General features: G+C 40.7%; 1 pseudogene; it reads left to right on the forward strand.

The window, feature by feature from the left end:
- The first annotated feature begins 295 nt into the window (after nt 1–295).
- On the forward strand, nt 296–3,110 carry LOC123591774 (annotated as a pseudogene).
- Nucleotides 3,111–18,406: the final 15,296 nt, after the last annotated feature.

An 18,406-nucleotide genomic window follows, 5' to 3' on the forward strand; every position in this document is an offset into this window, starting at 1 on the left:
GGATATTAGGGAGAGGTGATATCATGTATGTGGGGTCAGGAAAGAAAGGCACATATCTGTAATATGACAATATCCAGGAAGTTAGAATAAACTTACATCTTAGAGTTGCTAGATGAAAATAATTCTAACAAGAGTTTGGACCCTGGGGTGGGGGGAATCTGAAATTCACTATATGTAAAGAGTATGTGACTTTTTTGAAGAATTAAGAAGTTGGAAGTTGATTCTGAGCCAAGTTGACACAGTCAGCTTTTGAAGGCAATTCTTGCAAGTATTTGTTTGTTTGTTTTGCAGAATTCTTGAAAGTGTTCGTATGAAAGGGAATGAGTTACAGTTCTATCAAGGCTAATTTATCTATGTTAGGGCACTTGGGTAGTTTTTGGCATGCTGTGGCACAGTCAGTGAAATATTTAAGTCCTATTGCCTACTGATGTGAGAATGAATATATTTAATTAAGATGCTGACAGTCTCTGCTGGCCCTGACTGTGAGCTGCTGTGCGGAACTGCTCCAAGCTTTCTTCCTGGTGTCAAATGATATCATGGATTCATCCCTCACCCAACAGGGGCAGATCGGCTGCTAACAGAAGCCAGGCATAGGTTTGGATGCCGTCAACGATGCTTTGCTTCCGGAAGCATGTATCTACTGCCTGCTGAAGCTGTACTGCCGGGAGCAGCCCTATTACCTGAACTTAATTGAGCTTTTCCTGCAGAGTTCCTATCAGACTGAGATCGGACAGATCCTGAACCTCATCACAGCACCCCTCCCCCCCCCCCCAGCCCCTGGGGAATGTGGGTCTTGGCAGATTCACTGGAAAGAAGTACAAATCTATTGTCAGGTGCAAGATAGCTTTCTACTCCTTCTATCTTCCTGTAGCTGCTGCCGTGTATATGGTGGGCATTGATGGGGAGATGCTACTGGAGAAGGGGGACTTCTCTCAGATTCAGGATGATTACCTTGTCTCTTTGGAGACCCCAAGGTGACAGGCCAGATTGGCACTGATATCCAGGACAACAAATGCAGCTGACTGGTGGTTCGGTATCTGCAGAGGGCCTCTCCAGAACAGCACCAGATCCTTCAGGAGAATTATGAGCAAAAGGAGGCCAAGAAGGTGGCCCAGGTGGACGTGCTACACATGTGTCAGCTGCTTCGGATTCTGTGTCTCCCTCTCTCTCTGCCCCTCCCCTGCTTATGATCTGTCTTTCTCTCTCAAAAATAAATAAACATTAAAAAAAAACATGTGGATATTCATGACCATGAGGAGGAAAAGTTCTCCTTGAAAGAGAATAGTTCCGTGCAGAACGAGCATCCAGAAGACTTGGGGAAAATTCAATTTGATAGAAAATCATCACTGAAGGATTGTGATTATTTGTAAATCATAACTGTAAATCTATCTAAATTGAAAAGCTGGATAGGATAGTCAAGGTTTAAGAGGCAGATTTCAGATTTATATTGGAATTTAAATAAATTCCTTAAGACCGAATTCAATGTCTTACCTGCTCATCTCAGAAAGGAATGTCTAAAGTAAGAGATAAAGGTGTTGGGACTGATTGAAAATAAGGAAACTCCAAGACTAATAAAAGAGTATATCAGAATCAGGGAATTCAACTCTCCCACAATTATACCTGGGCAGGTGTACGTGAGAATTTTCTTTGCACGATTTGAAAGTTGCATAATAAAAACTTTGGCTTGGAGGAAGAATCCGCAAAACAATTCTTAACATTTTTGAAATTATATAAACCATAAGCCCAGACTTTAGCTGAAGAACATTTATTCCAGCGCTGTTGGTATGAATCATACACAAGTAAGTCCTTCAAGTAAGAATGAGTATTTGGGTAACTCTGAAAAAAGAATTTTTAAATATGTGGATATTTCTTTTCCTTTTTTTAAAATATTTTTTTAACGTTTATTTTTGAGACAGAGAGAGACAGAGCATGAACGGGGGAGGGTCAGAGAAAGGGAGACACAGAATCTGAAACAGGCTCTAGGCTCTGAGCGGTCAGCACAGAGCCTGATGCGGGGCTCGAACTCACGGACCGTGAGATCATGACCTGAACCGAAGTCGGCCGCTTAACCGACTGAGCCACCCAGGCGCCCCTCTTTTCTTTTTTTTTTTTTTTTTAAAAAAATGTTTACTGATTTGAGAGAGAGAGATACACACACACACGTGCACACGCGCGCGCACACACACACACACACACACACACATACATACACACACAAGTGAGTGGGGGAAGGGCAGAGAGAGGGAGAGAGAGAATCCTGAGCAGGCTCCATGCTGTCAGTGCAGGGCTTGATGCCATGAGCAGTGAGATCATGACTTGAGCTGAAATCAAGAGTCAGTTGCTTAACCAACTGAGCCACCCAGGTGCCCTGAGTATGTGGATATTTCAAGGCAAGTGTTTGAGTGTTTCAATGACTAAACCCTTATTAATTTTTCCTAAATTAATTTGACTATGGATAACTTCTTTTTGTGGAATACTTTGTTACCACTAGGGTCCGGTGAACTTAACTTTGGGAAAATATGGGTAGATAGTAGAAAATGAGATTTGACTTCCTGAGAGAAAAGAAGTTTGGTAGGATAGAAAGAGGCCTTAAAAATCAGAATGAGGTGGGGCGCCTGGGTGGCTCAGTCAGTTGAGCGTCCGACTTCAGCTCAGGTCATGATCTCATGGTTCATGAGTTCGAGACCCACATCGGGCTCTGTGCTGACAGCCCAGAGCCTGGAGCCTGCTTCCAATTCTGTGTCTCCCTTTCTCTCTGCCCCTCTCCCCCTCGTGCTCTCTTTCTCTCAAAAATAAATAAACGTTTAAAAAATCAGAATGAGGATATGAGGTATGATTCATTTCAAAAAGTGAGAAGTGAGTATTCTGTCATATAGGTACCCATTAGGGGAAAAAAGTACATTGGAGAGGCCATGTGCTTTTATTGAAAATCCCGGTTTGGATGTCTTATCCGAACAGGTTGCTCCAACACCTTCACCGTGTCTGCAGTCATGATCTCCCCACTCTTTGTGCCTGCGTTCCCAGAGATGACTCATCCCCACCACAGGAAACATCATCCAGGCAAATTTTTCCAGATCCTGCAGAATCATTTCCAAGACCCATGTCAGTGATACAAGGTGGACAACTCAGCTGGCCACACACTACAACAGCAGCATCACTGTTCCATGTGTCGTCACCCACATCACATGTGTCCCACTGCCCTTGGAAATGTATCTCCTCTTCCCGAGCAGCCCCAGGTTCCACCGAGGGAAAGATGGCCTTCATTAAATACAGCTGAAATGCCAGAACTGCCTCCGTATGTGGTAGAGGAAGGACCCAGAGGCTTAGGGAAGGAAGTTGGAGTTTTAGAGTGAATGTGCCACATAATGTCTGCTCACCCACTCCAGGAGCATTCGGAGAGCACACCCTTCACCACGGTTGTGAGAAATAAATCTGTGAGGGGAGCCCCACCACTCTTGAAGAACTCTGTGGCCGCTCTTCATATAGTCAGAAGCTACAAGGTGGGGGCACCTGGGCGGCTCAGTCAGTTGAGTGTCTGACTTTGGCTCAGGACATGATCTCGTGGTTGAGTTTGACCCCCGCATCGGACTCTGTGCTGACAGCTCAGAGCCTGGAGCCTGCTTCCGATTCTGGGTCTCTCTCTCTCTCTCTCTCTCTCTGACCCTTTCCTGCTCATTCTCTGTCTCTCTTTCTCTCTCAAAAATAAATAAATATTAAAAAAAAAAAAAAGAAACTACAAGGGGAACTTTTGCCATTCGGTTAGGATTCTTAAATACAATGGAGGTAACTGGGCCACCGGGTAGTAAGGAAAGTGATGGACACTTAACTGTCAAAGGCAAGGTGGGTGTGATTACCATAATGGACTGCACATCCAAAGCAGTAGTTAGAATAGCCTGACTGGCAGAGATTTATGACATTGCCTAGTTGATCGTGATGTTCCTAGAGGTGAAACAGGAAGGCAATCAACTGAATTTTTACTGGATCTGTATGAATACAAAGAATTCTAAGTCAAATGAGCATAAGTAAACTTGAGTCATAAAAGTGGAGGGTCATGGCGCCACAACTGACTCCCAGCTTTGGACTATACATACTCGGTAACTGGCAGAAACCCCACATCATTTCCCTGACCTGTGCAATGAAGATAATTATGGTGGGAAAAGCCAACTGGAAGCTACCAGAATTGCTTATAGCTAGAAAATTAGTGAACCCAAACCAACCCCACTTTCTGGTAATGACTGCAGAGTTTAGTGCCACCATCAAGGACTTGAAGGGTGATTCCTAACATGTCCCTGTTCGACTTGCCCATTTGGTCTGTGCAGCCAACAGGTGGATCTTGGAGAAAGACAGTGGATTTCAGAAGCTTAGCCAGATGGTGGCTCCCATTGTAGCTTCTATTCCAACAACTTAATATAGCTCCCGGTAACTAGGGTACAGCTAGAGATCTGGCAAATACGTTTCCTTCGCGCTTTTTTTTTTTTTTTTTAATTTTTTTTTTTTCAACGTTTATTTATTTTTGGGACAGAGAGAGACAGAGCATGAACAGGGGAGGGGCAGAGAGAGAGGGAGACACAGAATCGGAAACAGGCTCCAGGCTCTGAGCCATCAGCCCAGAGGCCGACGCGGGGCTCGAACTCCCGGACCGCGAGATCGTGACCTGGCTGAAGTCGGACGCTTCACCCACTGCGCCACCCAGGCGCCCCTCCTTCGCGCTTTTAATGAAAACCACCAGAAGCGGCTTGCTTTCAGCTGGCTAGGCCAAAAATACACCTCTGCTGTCTCACATCAGGAATATGAACTCTCCTGCCTTAGTCATAATTTAGTTCACAAGGACCTTGATCATCTTTCTTTCCCACAAGAATTCACACCAACCCATTATATTGATGCCCAGCGGACCTAGGAAGCAAGAAGCAGCAACTGTGCTATACTTATTGGCAAGACATTTGTGTGACAGAGAAGGAGAAGCGCATTTAGGATCCTTCTACCTCAGTGAAAACTTTAGCAGTCAAGTGGTGTGGGTCATGTCAAGATAGCCCTACTTTTAAAATGTATTTACTCTCATTATTTTTTTTATTTTGGGGGGGGGGCGGACACAGAGGATCTGAAGTGCGCTCAGCACTGACAGCAGCGAGCCCGATGCGGGGCTCGAACTCACGAACCACGAGATGATGACCTGAGCCCAAGTGGAACGCTCAACTGACTGAGCCATCCAGGTGCCCTGTTAAGATATCCCTTTGAAGCTGAAGGATAAATTCATGTATCTCGCCCTTCCTGCAACAAAAAAGAAGTACAATACCTAGTGGTTCTCTTTGGATTTTGGAGGCAATGCATTTCTCGTTTGGATGTATTACTTTGGCCCATCCCCCAAATGGATGGAAAAGCCGCTAGTGTTAAGTAGGGCCTAGAATGAGAGAAACCTTTGCAATAGGTCTAGGCTGCTCCTCTTCCACTTGAGCCATATGATCCAAAGACCCATTGGTGTGCAAAGTTCAGTAGGCAAGCTGCTCAGAGCTTTTGGCAGGCTTCTAGTGGTGAATCACAGTGTAGACTCAGGACTTTGGAGCAAAGGTCTGCTGTCCTTTGCAGAGAACTACTCTCCTTTTGAAAAACAGCTTTCGACTTGCTGCTGGGCTTTAGTAGAGACAGAACACTTAACCATGGGCCACCAAATTATCAGGTGACCATGTGACCTGCGCTTCTTATCATGAATTGGATGTCGCCTGACTCACGGGGCCAGGAAGCTGAATGCGCCAGCAGCATTCCATCATCAAACAGAAGTGATATGCAGAAGATCAGGCTTGAGCAGGCCCTGAAGGCACAAGTCAGTTACATGAGCAAATGGCCCACCTTCCCGGTTTCATTTCTTCTATGTTACTTTCTCTCTTTCAGCCTGCACCTATGACCTCAAGGCCATTACCTATGATTAACCGACGGAGGAGGAGAGAACTGAGTCTGACCTACAGACGGTTCTGTGTGATATGCGCGCAGCATCTGAAAGCAGTCACTGTCCTACAGCCTCTCGTTGGGACATCCCTGGACAATGGTGAAGGAAGATCGTCCCCAGGGGCAGACTTCTGAGCAGTGTATTTCGTTGTTCATTTTACTTGGAAAGAGAAATAACCAGAGGCGGGATTATATGCCAACTCATGGGCTGTGGCCAACTTTTGACTGAACGGTCAGGGACTGGGAAGGAACATGATTGGAAAATCGATGCAAGTAATTCAATTTATTGTGGGTATTACTTACCCACTCACGGGACGAGACTCCGGGTTTGATTTTTCAGAAATCTCAGCTTTGTAGTTACAGTATATGGGAGTTTCTTTCAGGGAAGACCTAGAAACTCTCAGGTTATTTGCATAGAGCTTGACCTGAGATTTTGAATCCTGAGTTCATCTTTTTTCTGTCCTCATTGTTCAGCATCATCAGGAGCAACCAGCCAATTTCATTGTGCTCTTTAGTTTGACAAAAATGTGCCAATGTATCAAATACACGGTCACCCAGAATCTTGTCGTTTATAAGTATTCAAAAGAGTATCCAGGGGTTACTCTTTGTGTATACTTTGTATATCTCTATTGTCACATTACACTGAGGACTTTCAGTTCCCCCTTTACCACTGTAAATAGAATCGTTAGTGTCTTTGAATCTAGAGAGATTAGGGAACCAACTCCAGAACTCTGAGCCTGAATTCAGAAAACCCATCCTTAAGATTCTGTTTTTCTTTTTAAATGTTTATTTATTAAATGTTTATTTTCTTTTTAAATGTTTTTATTTATTTTTGAGAGAGAGAGAGAGAGAGAGAGACAGAGCGAGTGGGGGCGGGGTGGGGGGGGGGCAGAGAGAAAAAGGGAGACACAGAATCCGAAGCAGGCTCCAGGCTCCGAGCTGTCAACACAGAGCCCGATGTGGGGCTCCGGCTCACGAGCTGCGAGATGATGACCTGAGCTGAAGTTGAACGCCTAACTGACTGAGCCACCCAGGCGCCCCAAGAATCTGTTCCTTTGGAACCGCTCTTATTATCAACATTTTATCACTTTCCTAGGATTGCCATAACAAATTACTACAAACTGGGTGTCCTAAGACAACAGAAATTTACTGTTGCGGTTCTAGAGCCTGGAAGTCTGAAATAAACTTGCCAGCAGAGCCATCCTCTTCCTGAAGGTTCCGGCAGAGAATCTGCCAGATTGCTTTCTCGTAGCTTCCTGTCATTTCTGGCAATCCTGGCATTTCCTTGGCTTGTAGACACATCATTTCAACTTCTGCCTCTGTCATCACATGGCATTTTCACTGGGTCCCTGTCTCTGTGGTCTCTTCTCTTGTTAAAAGACAATTATTTTGGATTAGAACCTACGCTAATCTCGTAGGTATTAGTTTCCTAAGCCTGCCATAAGCAAGTACCAAAACCTATGTGGCTTACTATGACAGAAGCTTATTGTCTCACAGCTCTGAAGGCTAGAAGTTCAAAATCAAATTGTCAGCAGGACCATACGCTCTTGGAAACCTGTGGTGTAGAATCCTCCTTAGCCTCTTCTTAGCTTCTGGTGCTTGCCGGCCATCCTTGGCGTTCCTTGGTTTATAGATGCAGCACCATATCCAATCTCTCTGACTTGTTGGCACATGGCTATCTTCTCCCCCTGTGTCTATGTCTCTGTGTCTCTTCTCCTGTTCTTATAAGAACACTGGTCATATTGGCTTAAGGACCCACTCTACTCCTGTATAACCTTAACTAATTATGTCTGCAACAACCATATTCCCAAATATGTTTATATTATGAGGTACTAGGGGATAGGACTTCAAAATATTTTGAGGGGGACACAATTGAAACAACAATTTGTCCTCCGGTCCCCCAAAATTCATATATTTCTCACCTGCAAAGTGTAGGTCCCTTGTCCCAACATGCCCCCGAAAGTCTAGTTCCATTGCAACATCATCCTAAATCCACAATCTCATCTTGTAAATAATCTAAATCAGGTATGGATGAGACGCTGGATATGATCCATCCAGGGCCAAAATTCTTTACTATCTGTGGAGATGTAAAACTGGAAAGCAAGTTATCTGCTTTCAAAATACAATAGTGGAAACAGGCATAGACAAGATATTCCCATTACAAGAGGAAGAAAATGGAAGGGAAAAGGGGTCACAGGTCCCCAGCAAGAATGAAACACAGAAGGGCAAATACCATTAGGCTCCAAAGCCTACAAATAATTCTCCATGGACCAGTTCAGCCTCTGGGTTCATGGAAGCCCATTGGCCTCTAAGCCAGCCTCAGCCCAAGTGGCCCAAACCCCCTGGGCTTTGTTCGCTACCCTAATCCCTCAACAGAGCCACCTTCTGGGCAGCTTGCTTCCTGCTTGTAGAATCTCAGAAATGTGACAGCCTTCCTTCAATTATTTCTGTCTCTGTCCCCTTCGGTCCAAGCTGGCAGTATTTCTTTCTGCTGAGATGGTTGATTGGATCCACGAATCATACACCTAGTGTCTTCAGTGGAAAGTTTCTCCAGCCACACCTTTGGCAAGGTTTCCATCTTATGCTCTTTGAATAGGCTGGAAAATTTCCAAATTTCCAAATTATCAATTTGCCTAACAATTTTTTTCCTCAATTGATCTCTTCTTTTCACATTTTATTAAAAACATCAAGGAGAAAACAGACGGCACCTTCCATATTTTGCTTCGGGAGTCTCTGTTCATCGTTTTTACGCTCTCCTTTCCACCAGTGATAGAATAGAGTTCAGCATAGTTTCTGCCACTTTATAACAAGGATGGCTTTTTCTCCAGTGGCCCATAACAAGCTCATCATTTCCTTTTAGGCCTTCCTTCACCAGAAGCACCATCAATGTTCACATTTCTACCAAAACCTCTTTTTTTTTTTCAACGTTTTTTTTTTTTTAATTTTATTTTTGGGACAGAGAGAGACAGAGCATGAACAGGGGAGGGGCAGAGAGAGAGGGAGACACAGAATCAGAAACAGGCTCCAGGCTCTGAGCCATCAGCCCAGAGCCTGACGCGGGGCTCAAACTCACGGACCGTGAGATGGTGACCTGGCTGAAGTCGGACGCTTAACCGACTGCGCCACCCAGGCGCCCCAACCAAAACCTCTTCAAGACAGTCTAGATCTTTTTTGATCATGCTTCTCAAAATTCTTCCAGCTTCTAGCCCTTACTCAATCCCAAAGCCACTTTCACAGTTTTAAGTATTTATGATAGCAACATTTCACTTCCTGGTATCCAATCTGTACCAGTGTTTTACAGAGAAACAGAGCCAATAGAAAAAAATGTATATATATGATATTTGACATATATGTATATATGTGTATTATATTTTTATATACGTATGACTATTTTAAGGAATTGGCTTATGCAATTATGGAGGCTGACAAGTCCAAAATCAGTAGGCCAGACAGGCTGGCAGACTGGAAAGTCAGCAGAAGTTGATTTTGACTTTGCAGTCTTAAATAAGAATTTCTTCTCTGGGAAACCCTAGTTTTGTTCCTAAGGTCTTCCAACTGATTGGATGAGGTCCACTCACATTATCAAGAGCAGTCTCCTTTATTAAAGCGAACTGATTGTAGATATTAGCTACATCTACAAAATACCTTCATAGAACCGCCTGGATTAGATTTGATTACATCACCTAGCTGAGTCAAATTGACACATAAAACTCATCAACGCCTATACTAACCTTCTTCCAGTATTTGAGCACCTCCATGCTATCACACGTTATCTTTTTAATGCTTGAAACACTCCTTTGCCCCAGAAACACACACACGCTTCACACACACACTTTATACTTTGCCTGGAGAACTTCTGCTTTTCTTCAAATGTCATTCTAGATGTGACTTTTCTTAGGAAGACTTGCCCAGTGCCCCAACTCCTCATTCCCTGGCATTTCCCTATGCAATGGTAGCATCTTTAAATTCCCAATCTATGTCTCTAACCATATAATATTTTCCAAATATTATATTAGATTCCTTTGTTTTCTCCTATTGTGTTTCATATCAAACTGCTTGCATGTGTGTGTATCTTCTTTTCCTAATAGACTCTAAGCTCCAAAAGGATGTTACCCATAAATGTTAACCATCTTGCTTTTAACCTGGCCCTGGTTATTAAATTCTGGAATATAATAGGTCCTCACTACACGTTTTTGGATGAATAATCATCTTAATTAGTCTATAAACCCATGACAATTTTTCTGTGAGCTAAGAGAATTAAGTGTTTATCAGAAAAGTGTATCTTCTTTAATAATAATGATGTTGTAAAGGAAAATTATAGAAAAAAATCATAAAATTCTCTTTTCATTGCTATCATGATTCACCTGAATGTTACTTCCATTCATAACATGAGGAACAGAGTACAGTATCAGCCATCCTATGGCATGTGGGACTGTAAGGGAGTAATTAGTGGGCGTGAGTTATTTAGACTGCTAAAATATCCAGAAATTTCCAGAGTTCTAATGCCAGCAGAGAAGCACTAGACTACAATCTGAAATTTCCTGTATTTACAATTTAGACATGAGCAGTGTCTGACATTTCTGAATCGATGCTGAATTTAGAGCCATCATGATGAAACTAACAGATGGCTAGAAATGTGCTAGTCTGGTGTGTATTCCTTTCTTGAGCTCTTTCACCAGAACATAAGGGTGAGGCATGACAGTTTTCAAATCTGATTTTTCACATACTTGCAAGAGAATCTAGAGAGTAGGTCTGATTTATAAATTGTATGCAATCGCTAAAAATATGTTACCTAATAAGAAAAAAAGTTCTGTTTTGTTAATTCATATTGAATGTGTCATTTAAAATGTTTTAGTCTTACAAAAACTCATTATTTAAAAATGCATCTTTGAGTCGGTAATAGTGCTTAAGTAACGAGTCTGATTTAACTTGTATAAGGAAATATCCCCACGAAAGTAAATACAGTGTTTAAAAAGGTAAATATTTAGATTTCGTTTTAGAAAATGTTATCAAACCATGAGTATTTATGAGTTACTGCTTATGTTAGAGACAGATATATAAATTAAGAGGCTTAATCAAATAAGAAAATTGTTTCTTAAGTGGATAAATGATCAAATAATTAAGGTCTTTTCATAGAAACACATTTATGTACACTTTCAGTAGTATCAAACACCTAGTGATTTTCTTTCGACCTTTGTAAACACTGGTTGCCGTATTCCTCTCAGACTCAGCCAGGGCCTTTGAACAGAATGGAGAACTCCCTGTACTTACTGGACAGTGAGAAGAGAATTCTTGGAACTCATTTAGGTGCCTCGATCACCAAGTAATCTCTCTTAGTCCTGTATGATCACTATAAAAGTTATGCACTTTTTGATTCAAATGTACTTTAAATTTCTCTTTCCTTTTTTTTTTTTTTTTTTAGTGAATCTGGGAAATTTCTTTTTTTTTTTTTTTCAACGTTTATTTATTTTTGGGACAGAGAGAGACAGAGCATGAACGGGGAGGGGCAGAGAGAGAGGGAGACACAGAATCGGAAACAAGCTCCAGGCTCTGAGCCATCAGCCCAGAGCCTGACGCGGGGCTCGAACTCACGGACCGCGAGATCGTGACCTGGCTGAAGTCGGACGCTTAACCGACTGCGCCACCCAGGCGCCCCTGAAACTGGGAAATTTCTAGTTAATCTTCAAAAACTTACAAGGCTGCAAAATATATAAAGAACTTATAAAACCGAACACACAAAAATGGGCAGAAGACATGGATAGACATCTTCCAAAGAAGACATCCTAGTGGCTAACAGACACACGAGAAAATGCTCCACATCACTCATCGTCAGGGAAATACAAATCAAAACTACAATGAGATATCACCTTACACTTGTCAGAATGGCTAAAATGAACAACATGGGAAACAACAGGTGTTGGCAAGGATGCAGAGAAAGGGGAACGCTCTTACGCTGTTGGTGGGAATGCAAACTGATGCGGCCACTCTGGAAAACAGTATGGAAGTTCCTCACAAAGTTAAACATGGAACTACCCTACAATCCAGAAATCGCAGTACTAGGTATTTATCCAAAGGATACAAAAGTATACTGAATCGAAAAGACACATGTACTCTGATGTTTATAGCAGCATTATCAACAATAGCCAAATTATAGAAAGAACCCAAGTGTCCATCAGCTGATGAATGGATAAAGAAGATGTGGTTTATATATACAACGGGATATTATTCAGCCATAAAAAAAAGAATGAAATCTTGCCATTTGCAGTGATATGGATGGAGCTAGAGAGTTTTATGTTAAGCGAAATATGTCCGTCAAAGAAAGACAATCACCGTATGATTTCACTCGTATGTGGAATTTAAGGAACAAAACAGATGAACATAGGGGAAGATAAGAGAGAGGCAAAGCATAAAACAGACTCTTAACTATGGAGAACAGCTATTAATACCAGTAGAGATAGGTACTAAAGAGGGCACTTGTGATGAGCACTGGGTGTTGTATGTAAGTGTTGAATCACTGAATTCTACACCACAAACTGGTATTACACTGTGTATTAACTAACTGGCACTTAATAAAAACTTGAAAAAGAAAACAAAGGCTGCAGATATCAGATGTTTTACAATCAAGACTGAGCATATAAAGGGGGATATAAGCAATAAAAGGGAGAGCCAAAGTCAGATGCTTAACCGACTGAGCCATCCAGGCGTCCCTAAGCAAGCTATATTTGAATACCAGCTTTACCACTGCCCTTATAGCCAAGTAACCATCGGTAAATTACTCCAGTGTATCTATTTCTTCACTGTAAAACAGAGGTTAGAATAGTGTCTACTTCCTGGGATTACACAAGGATAACATGAAATCATCTACATAAAGCAAAAAACCTAGTGCCCGGCACACAGTATATGTCCAATGGGTGTTAGTTGATTTGTATTATTATTATTATTTTACCAGACTGACAGTCCTTTTAAAAATATTAAGATATTCGGTGTTAGTGGTAGGCAGTGGGGTAGTAGAAAAATAAGGTTTAGTAGAAGAACAAAAGACTACAAAATTCTTGGAGGATAATTTGACAATATATATTCCAGTTTAAAAAGATGCATGTTTTTTTAAATACATTTTTTAAACACTTTATTTAGTTCTTTTTGATGGCGTGGGGAAGCGACAGAGAGAGGGGGAGAGAGAATCCCAAGCAGGCTACCTGCTGTTAGCATGGAGTTGGATGCGGGGTTCAATCCCACAAACTCAGCTCAGGGGAGCATGACCTGAGCTGAAATCCAGAGTTAGACGGTTAACCAACTGAGCCGCCCAGGTGACCCGAGATGCATGTTCTTTTATATAACAATTCCATTAAAAAAAAATTTTTTTTTAAAGTTTATTTATTATTGAGAGACAGAGAGACACAGAGCGCGAGCAGGGGAGGGGTAGAGAGAGGAGGAGACACAGAATCCCAAGCAGGCTCCAGGCCCTGAGCTGTCAGCACAGAGCCCGACGCGGGGCTCCAACTCATAAACTGCTAGATCATGACCTGAGCCAAAGTCGGTTGCCTAGCCAACTGAGCCACCCAGGCGCTTCAACAATTCCATTTTTAAGTATTTAACAAAGAAAATAATCAAGGTGTGAAAAATGTACTTTTAGTTATTTTGAATAGTGAAAACTTGAAAACCTGATTTTAAAAGTTCACAGTTATGAGAGTCAATAAATTATAGTACATTTAGGCAATATACTAAGTAGCCTGTAACAGGATGGTTAATAATGGCCATGAGGAATATGACTGTGATATATTATTCAGCAAAAAAAGGGGCACACACACACACACGAACACAGGCACACACACATGCTCATATGTCCATGCTCCTGTAACATAGACACAATTGTAAAAAAGAAAAAGAACAATTTGAACGAATGGTAGTATTTAAGTGGATTTTAATAATCTTTTAATTTTTTTTGTATGTGACTTTTACTGGGTATATGACTTGATAAAAATAGTTTTCAAAAAACAAAAAGGAAAGTGCTAAGAGGGGAGATCTTAAAAATTCCAATCTCGGGGCGCCTGGGTGGCGCAGTCGGTTAAGCGTCCGACTTCAGCCAGGTCACGATCTCGCGGTCCTGAGTTCGAGCCCCGCGTCAGGCTCTGGGCTGATGGCTCAGAGCCTGGAGCCTGTTTCTGATTCTGTGTCTCCCTCTCTCTCTGCCCCTCTCCCATTCATGCTCTGTCTCTCTCTGTCCCAAAAATAAAAATAAACGTTGAAAAAAAAATTAAAAAAAAAAAATTCCAATCTCAAGAAAAAACTTGTTACTATGTGTGGTGATAGGCATTAACCAGACTTATGATGATCATTTTGCAATATATACAAATATCAAATCATTATGTGGTACATGTAAAACTGATGTAATGTTATATGTTAGTTATATTTCAATTAGAAAAAGAAAAAAAGCATTTTATAATATTTTATATCAATCTATAAAATAAAATTACTGTGTACAAAAAGACTGACAGTTAACTTTGCCTACCAAGTTGATAATATTAAACATAATATTAAACATATTATTAAATATTAAACATAATATTAAACATCTCTCTCATGAGAGATGTTTAATCTCTCCTAAGAGATTAAAGAGAGATAGGTTGAGATTGATAAAACAAACTTCACTCTTTGGTTTCTGAAATTTGTATATATTTTATACTCAACGATGTCAATTATAATTTATAATGTAAAAAATGTGTGTATTTCATTTACAAAAATGTGGTTGTTTATTTATTCTACTATTTGTCACCTATCAGCCTCCTTTGGCAGGTAAGTAAGCACATTTGGAAGTTGTCATTTAGGACCATAATGCTCTCCTGCTACCCGACTCCAGACCGTTTAAAACGCTGTAGATGGGGCGCCTGGGTGGCGCAGTCGGTTAAGCGTCCGACTTCAGCCAGGTCACGATCTCGCGGTCTGTGAGTTCGAGCCCCGCGTCGGGCTCTGGGCTGATGGCTCAGAGCCTGGAGCCTGTTTCCGATTCTGTGTCTCCCTCTCTCTGCTCCTCCCCCATTCATGCTCTGTCTCTCTCTGTCCCCCAAAAAAAAATATAAAAAAAAAAACAAAAAAAAAAAAAACAACGCTGTAGATATTGCTGTTTTTTTGCATTCCCCAGATAGCAGACTCATTTCCAAAGCACAGTATATGATAAATCCAGATTTTTCTTGTGTGAAACACTAATACTAAAATGAAAACTTGTGTTGATTATAGAGACACAGAACAGTAGCATTCGTTTTTATTAAAAAAATTTTTAATGTTTATGTATTTTTGAGACAGAGAGAAAGCAGGGGAGGGTCAGAGAGAGGGAGGCACAGAATCTGAAACAGGCTCCAGACTCAGCTGTCAACACAGAGCACGACGCAGAGCTCAAACCCACGAGCTGGGAGATCATGACCTGAGCTGAAGTCGGACGCTTAACCGACTGAGCCACCCAGGCGCCCCATGACGGTTGCATTTTTTTTTTAATTTTTAATGTTTATTTATTTTTTAGAGAGAGAGACAGACAGAGCGTGAGTGGGGGAGGGGCAGAGAGAGAGGGAGACACAGAATCTGAAGCAGGCTCCAGGCTCTGAGCTAGCTGCCGCACAGAGTCCAACATGGGGCTTGAACTCAAGAACCCTGAGATCATGACCTGAGCTGAAATCAGACGCTTAACCGACCAAGCCACCCAGGTGCCCCAATGACAGTAGCATTCTTAACAGCCCAGCTCTGCTGACACAGCATTTCTGGGTTTTGACATTTGCCACCCCTTTACATTGATTACTTCTACTCATCATCTTTAAGTACAGATCCTTTTCACCTGTAAAAGAGACCTAGGTCTAGGTCATAAGTGATATTGAGAAGAACCAGGCTTCCTGAGTCTCAAAACATGTTTTGTTTACTTATTTCCATAGGGTATTTCTTTTCTTTTCTTTTTTCTTTTCTTTTCTTTCTTTCTTCTTTTTTTCTTTTTTCTTTTTTTTTTTTTTTTGGCGTAGGATATTTCTTTTTGGCTCAAAGGACTCATGGTTCTAATGCTAAAATGTCCTCTCACTTCAGTTTGCTAGAAATGGCTATTTTTTTTTTTTCAGCTCTCGGGCAAAGAGAATTCACAGAAATGATATAAGTATTCATTCAAGGCCACATAAATCTTTTCGTTGAAACTTTCAAGGTTTTTTGTCTATAAGAGGAAAATGGATTTGAGGGCATATCTGTAAGATGCTCTCATACGCTATATTTTGCTAACTAACAAAATTACATAAGTAATTTAAAAAACTTCCATAATATGATCCTCAGCCAACGGTTGAAGTAAGCTTTCCATAAAGAACCATTTGAAATGGAAAATAATAAAATTTGTGTGGAATGAAAGATTGATCATTTACATATGCATAGTTAAATTAGTTTAGAAGTATACAAACCCTGATCACAGTGATTTGGTTGTAATCTCAAAAAGGAAAGGCTAAATTACGGTGTAAAGTAAAAATAATATGGCACATTATATGGAGAATTTAAAGAGAATGCTTGTTTGTTTGTTTTTTACTAAAAATATGGAAATCACAGAAAAAAAATTATATATCAATATGGTGTCAAGATAAAGGCAGCCCAGGTAGGAAGAATGGGACAGTGTCAGACTTGGCAAGTGTGAGTCTTGCTCAGCAAACATGATAGTCCATTCCTCCCAGGCAGGCATATTTCCAAGTTATAGATGTTTCAGATTGTCTGTATTCATGATAATAGTCAATCATTAATTACAACTTACTTCCCTTGCTTCTCTTACTCTTAGACCAAACATATTACGAACTTATATTTATGTTAGATTTCTATATCAGTTTTCCTATGGTGTGTATTCCAACCAGCCATCAAAACCATTCTGGGACGGGTGCCTGGGTGGTTCAGTCGGTTGAGTCTTGATTTTGGCTCAAGTCACGGTCTCACAGTTTGTGAGACTGAGCCCCGAGCATCAGGCTCAGAGCTGACAGTGTGGAGCCTGCTTGGCATTCTATCTCTCCCTCCCTCTCCCACTCCCCCTCCTCAGCTCTGTCTCTTTCTCTCGCTCAAAATAAATAAATAAACTTTAAATAAAATTAGCATACGAAATTTAGCAAAAATATTTAAAAAGTCAATAAACCTTAGGTTTAACCACAGGTAAGTTTGGTTTGATATAGAAAAATCTATAATTATCATGAACCACATAATAGATTCAGGGCAAAGAAATCCATATAATTGTTTCAATGACAGAGTAAAATAACTTGATAAAAACTTTTTATAAACTAGGAATAGAAATGAACTACCTCCTTCTAAGTGATATCTTAGAAGGAGGTAAAATATACAACAATATTCTCCTTAGAAGGAGAAAAATATAGGGGCGCCTGGGTGGTGCAGTCGGTTAAGCGTCCGACTTCAGCCAGGTCACGATCTCGCGGTCCGTGAGTTCGAGCCCCGCGTCGGGCTCTGGGCTGATGGCTCAGAGCCTGGAGCCTGTTTCCGATTCTGTGTCTCCCTCTCTCTCTGCCCCTCCCCCGTTCATGCTCTGTCTCTCTCTGTCCCAAAAAAAAATAAATAAACGTTGAAAAAAAAAATTAAAAAAAAAAAAAAAAGAAGGAGAAAAATATACAACAATAACAGTCCTAAAAAGGGAATATTGGATGCATTCCTTGTAAATCACAAACAGGAAAAAATGTCCATTTTGTTTCTATTTAACATTATACTAGAAATTCTGGCCAGTGCAATAAACCAAGAAAAATAAAGTAAAGGCATAAGAATTGTAGAGAAAGAAATTGAATTATCTTTATTTCGGATATAATTTTTTAATTAAAAATATATATCCAACACATTTTTAGATAAAATAAGAAAGGCTATGGTGAGGTTAGCTAGAATCAATATACCAAAATATTAATAATAACAACAATTACATTTCTCTGTTTTAGTATCAGTCAGTGAATATAATTTAAAATAGATACTATTTATAATAGCAAATAAAAATTTTGATACCAAAGAATTAATCTAACAAAAGCAAGAAAGATCTCTATCCAAAGAATTATATAACATTATTGAGAGACAAAAACAATTCAGTGGGTCATATGTGGCATATTCAGTAACAAAACAATATTCATATTGTAAAAACCATAATTCTTCCCCAAATAGGCTATAAATTCAGTAATAATGAAAATACCAACATGTGATCTTAGGGGCTTGTTAGGCAGATTCCAACATTTATATGGAAAAGTAAAAGAATAAGAATAGGCAAGACATTTCTGAATAAAAAGAATTAATTTGATATACCTAGACTAGTATATACGAAAACTTACTAGAAAGCTAGAGTAATTAAGACAGCAGGATTTTGGTGTAGGGATGGACTATTGGTTAATGGGGAGAAAGTAGACTGCCTCCGAAGAGTCTCACACTATATAATATAGATAGCATTTCAGATTAACATGAAAAGAGGAGGAGGGGAAGATGGCGG

Source organism: Leopardus geoffroyi, chromosome B4 (genome assembly GCF_018350155.1).
Source record: "Leopardus geoffroyi isolate Oge1 chromosome B4, O.geoffroyi_Oge1_pat1.0, whole genome shotgun sequence".
In the NCBI taxonomy this organism is placed as follows: Eukaryota; Metazoa; Chordata; class Mammalia; order Carnivora; family Felidae; genus Leopardus; species Leopardus geoffroyi.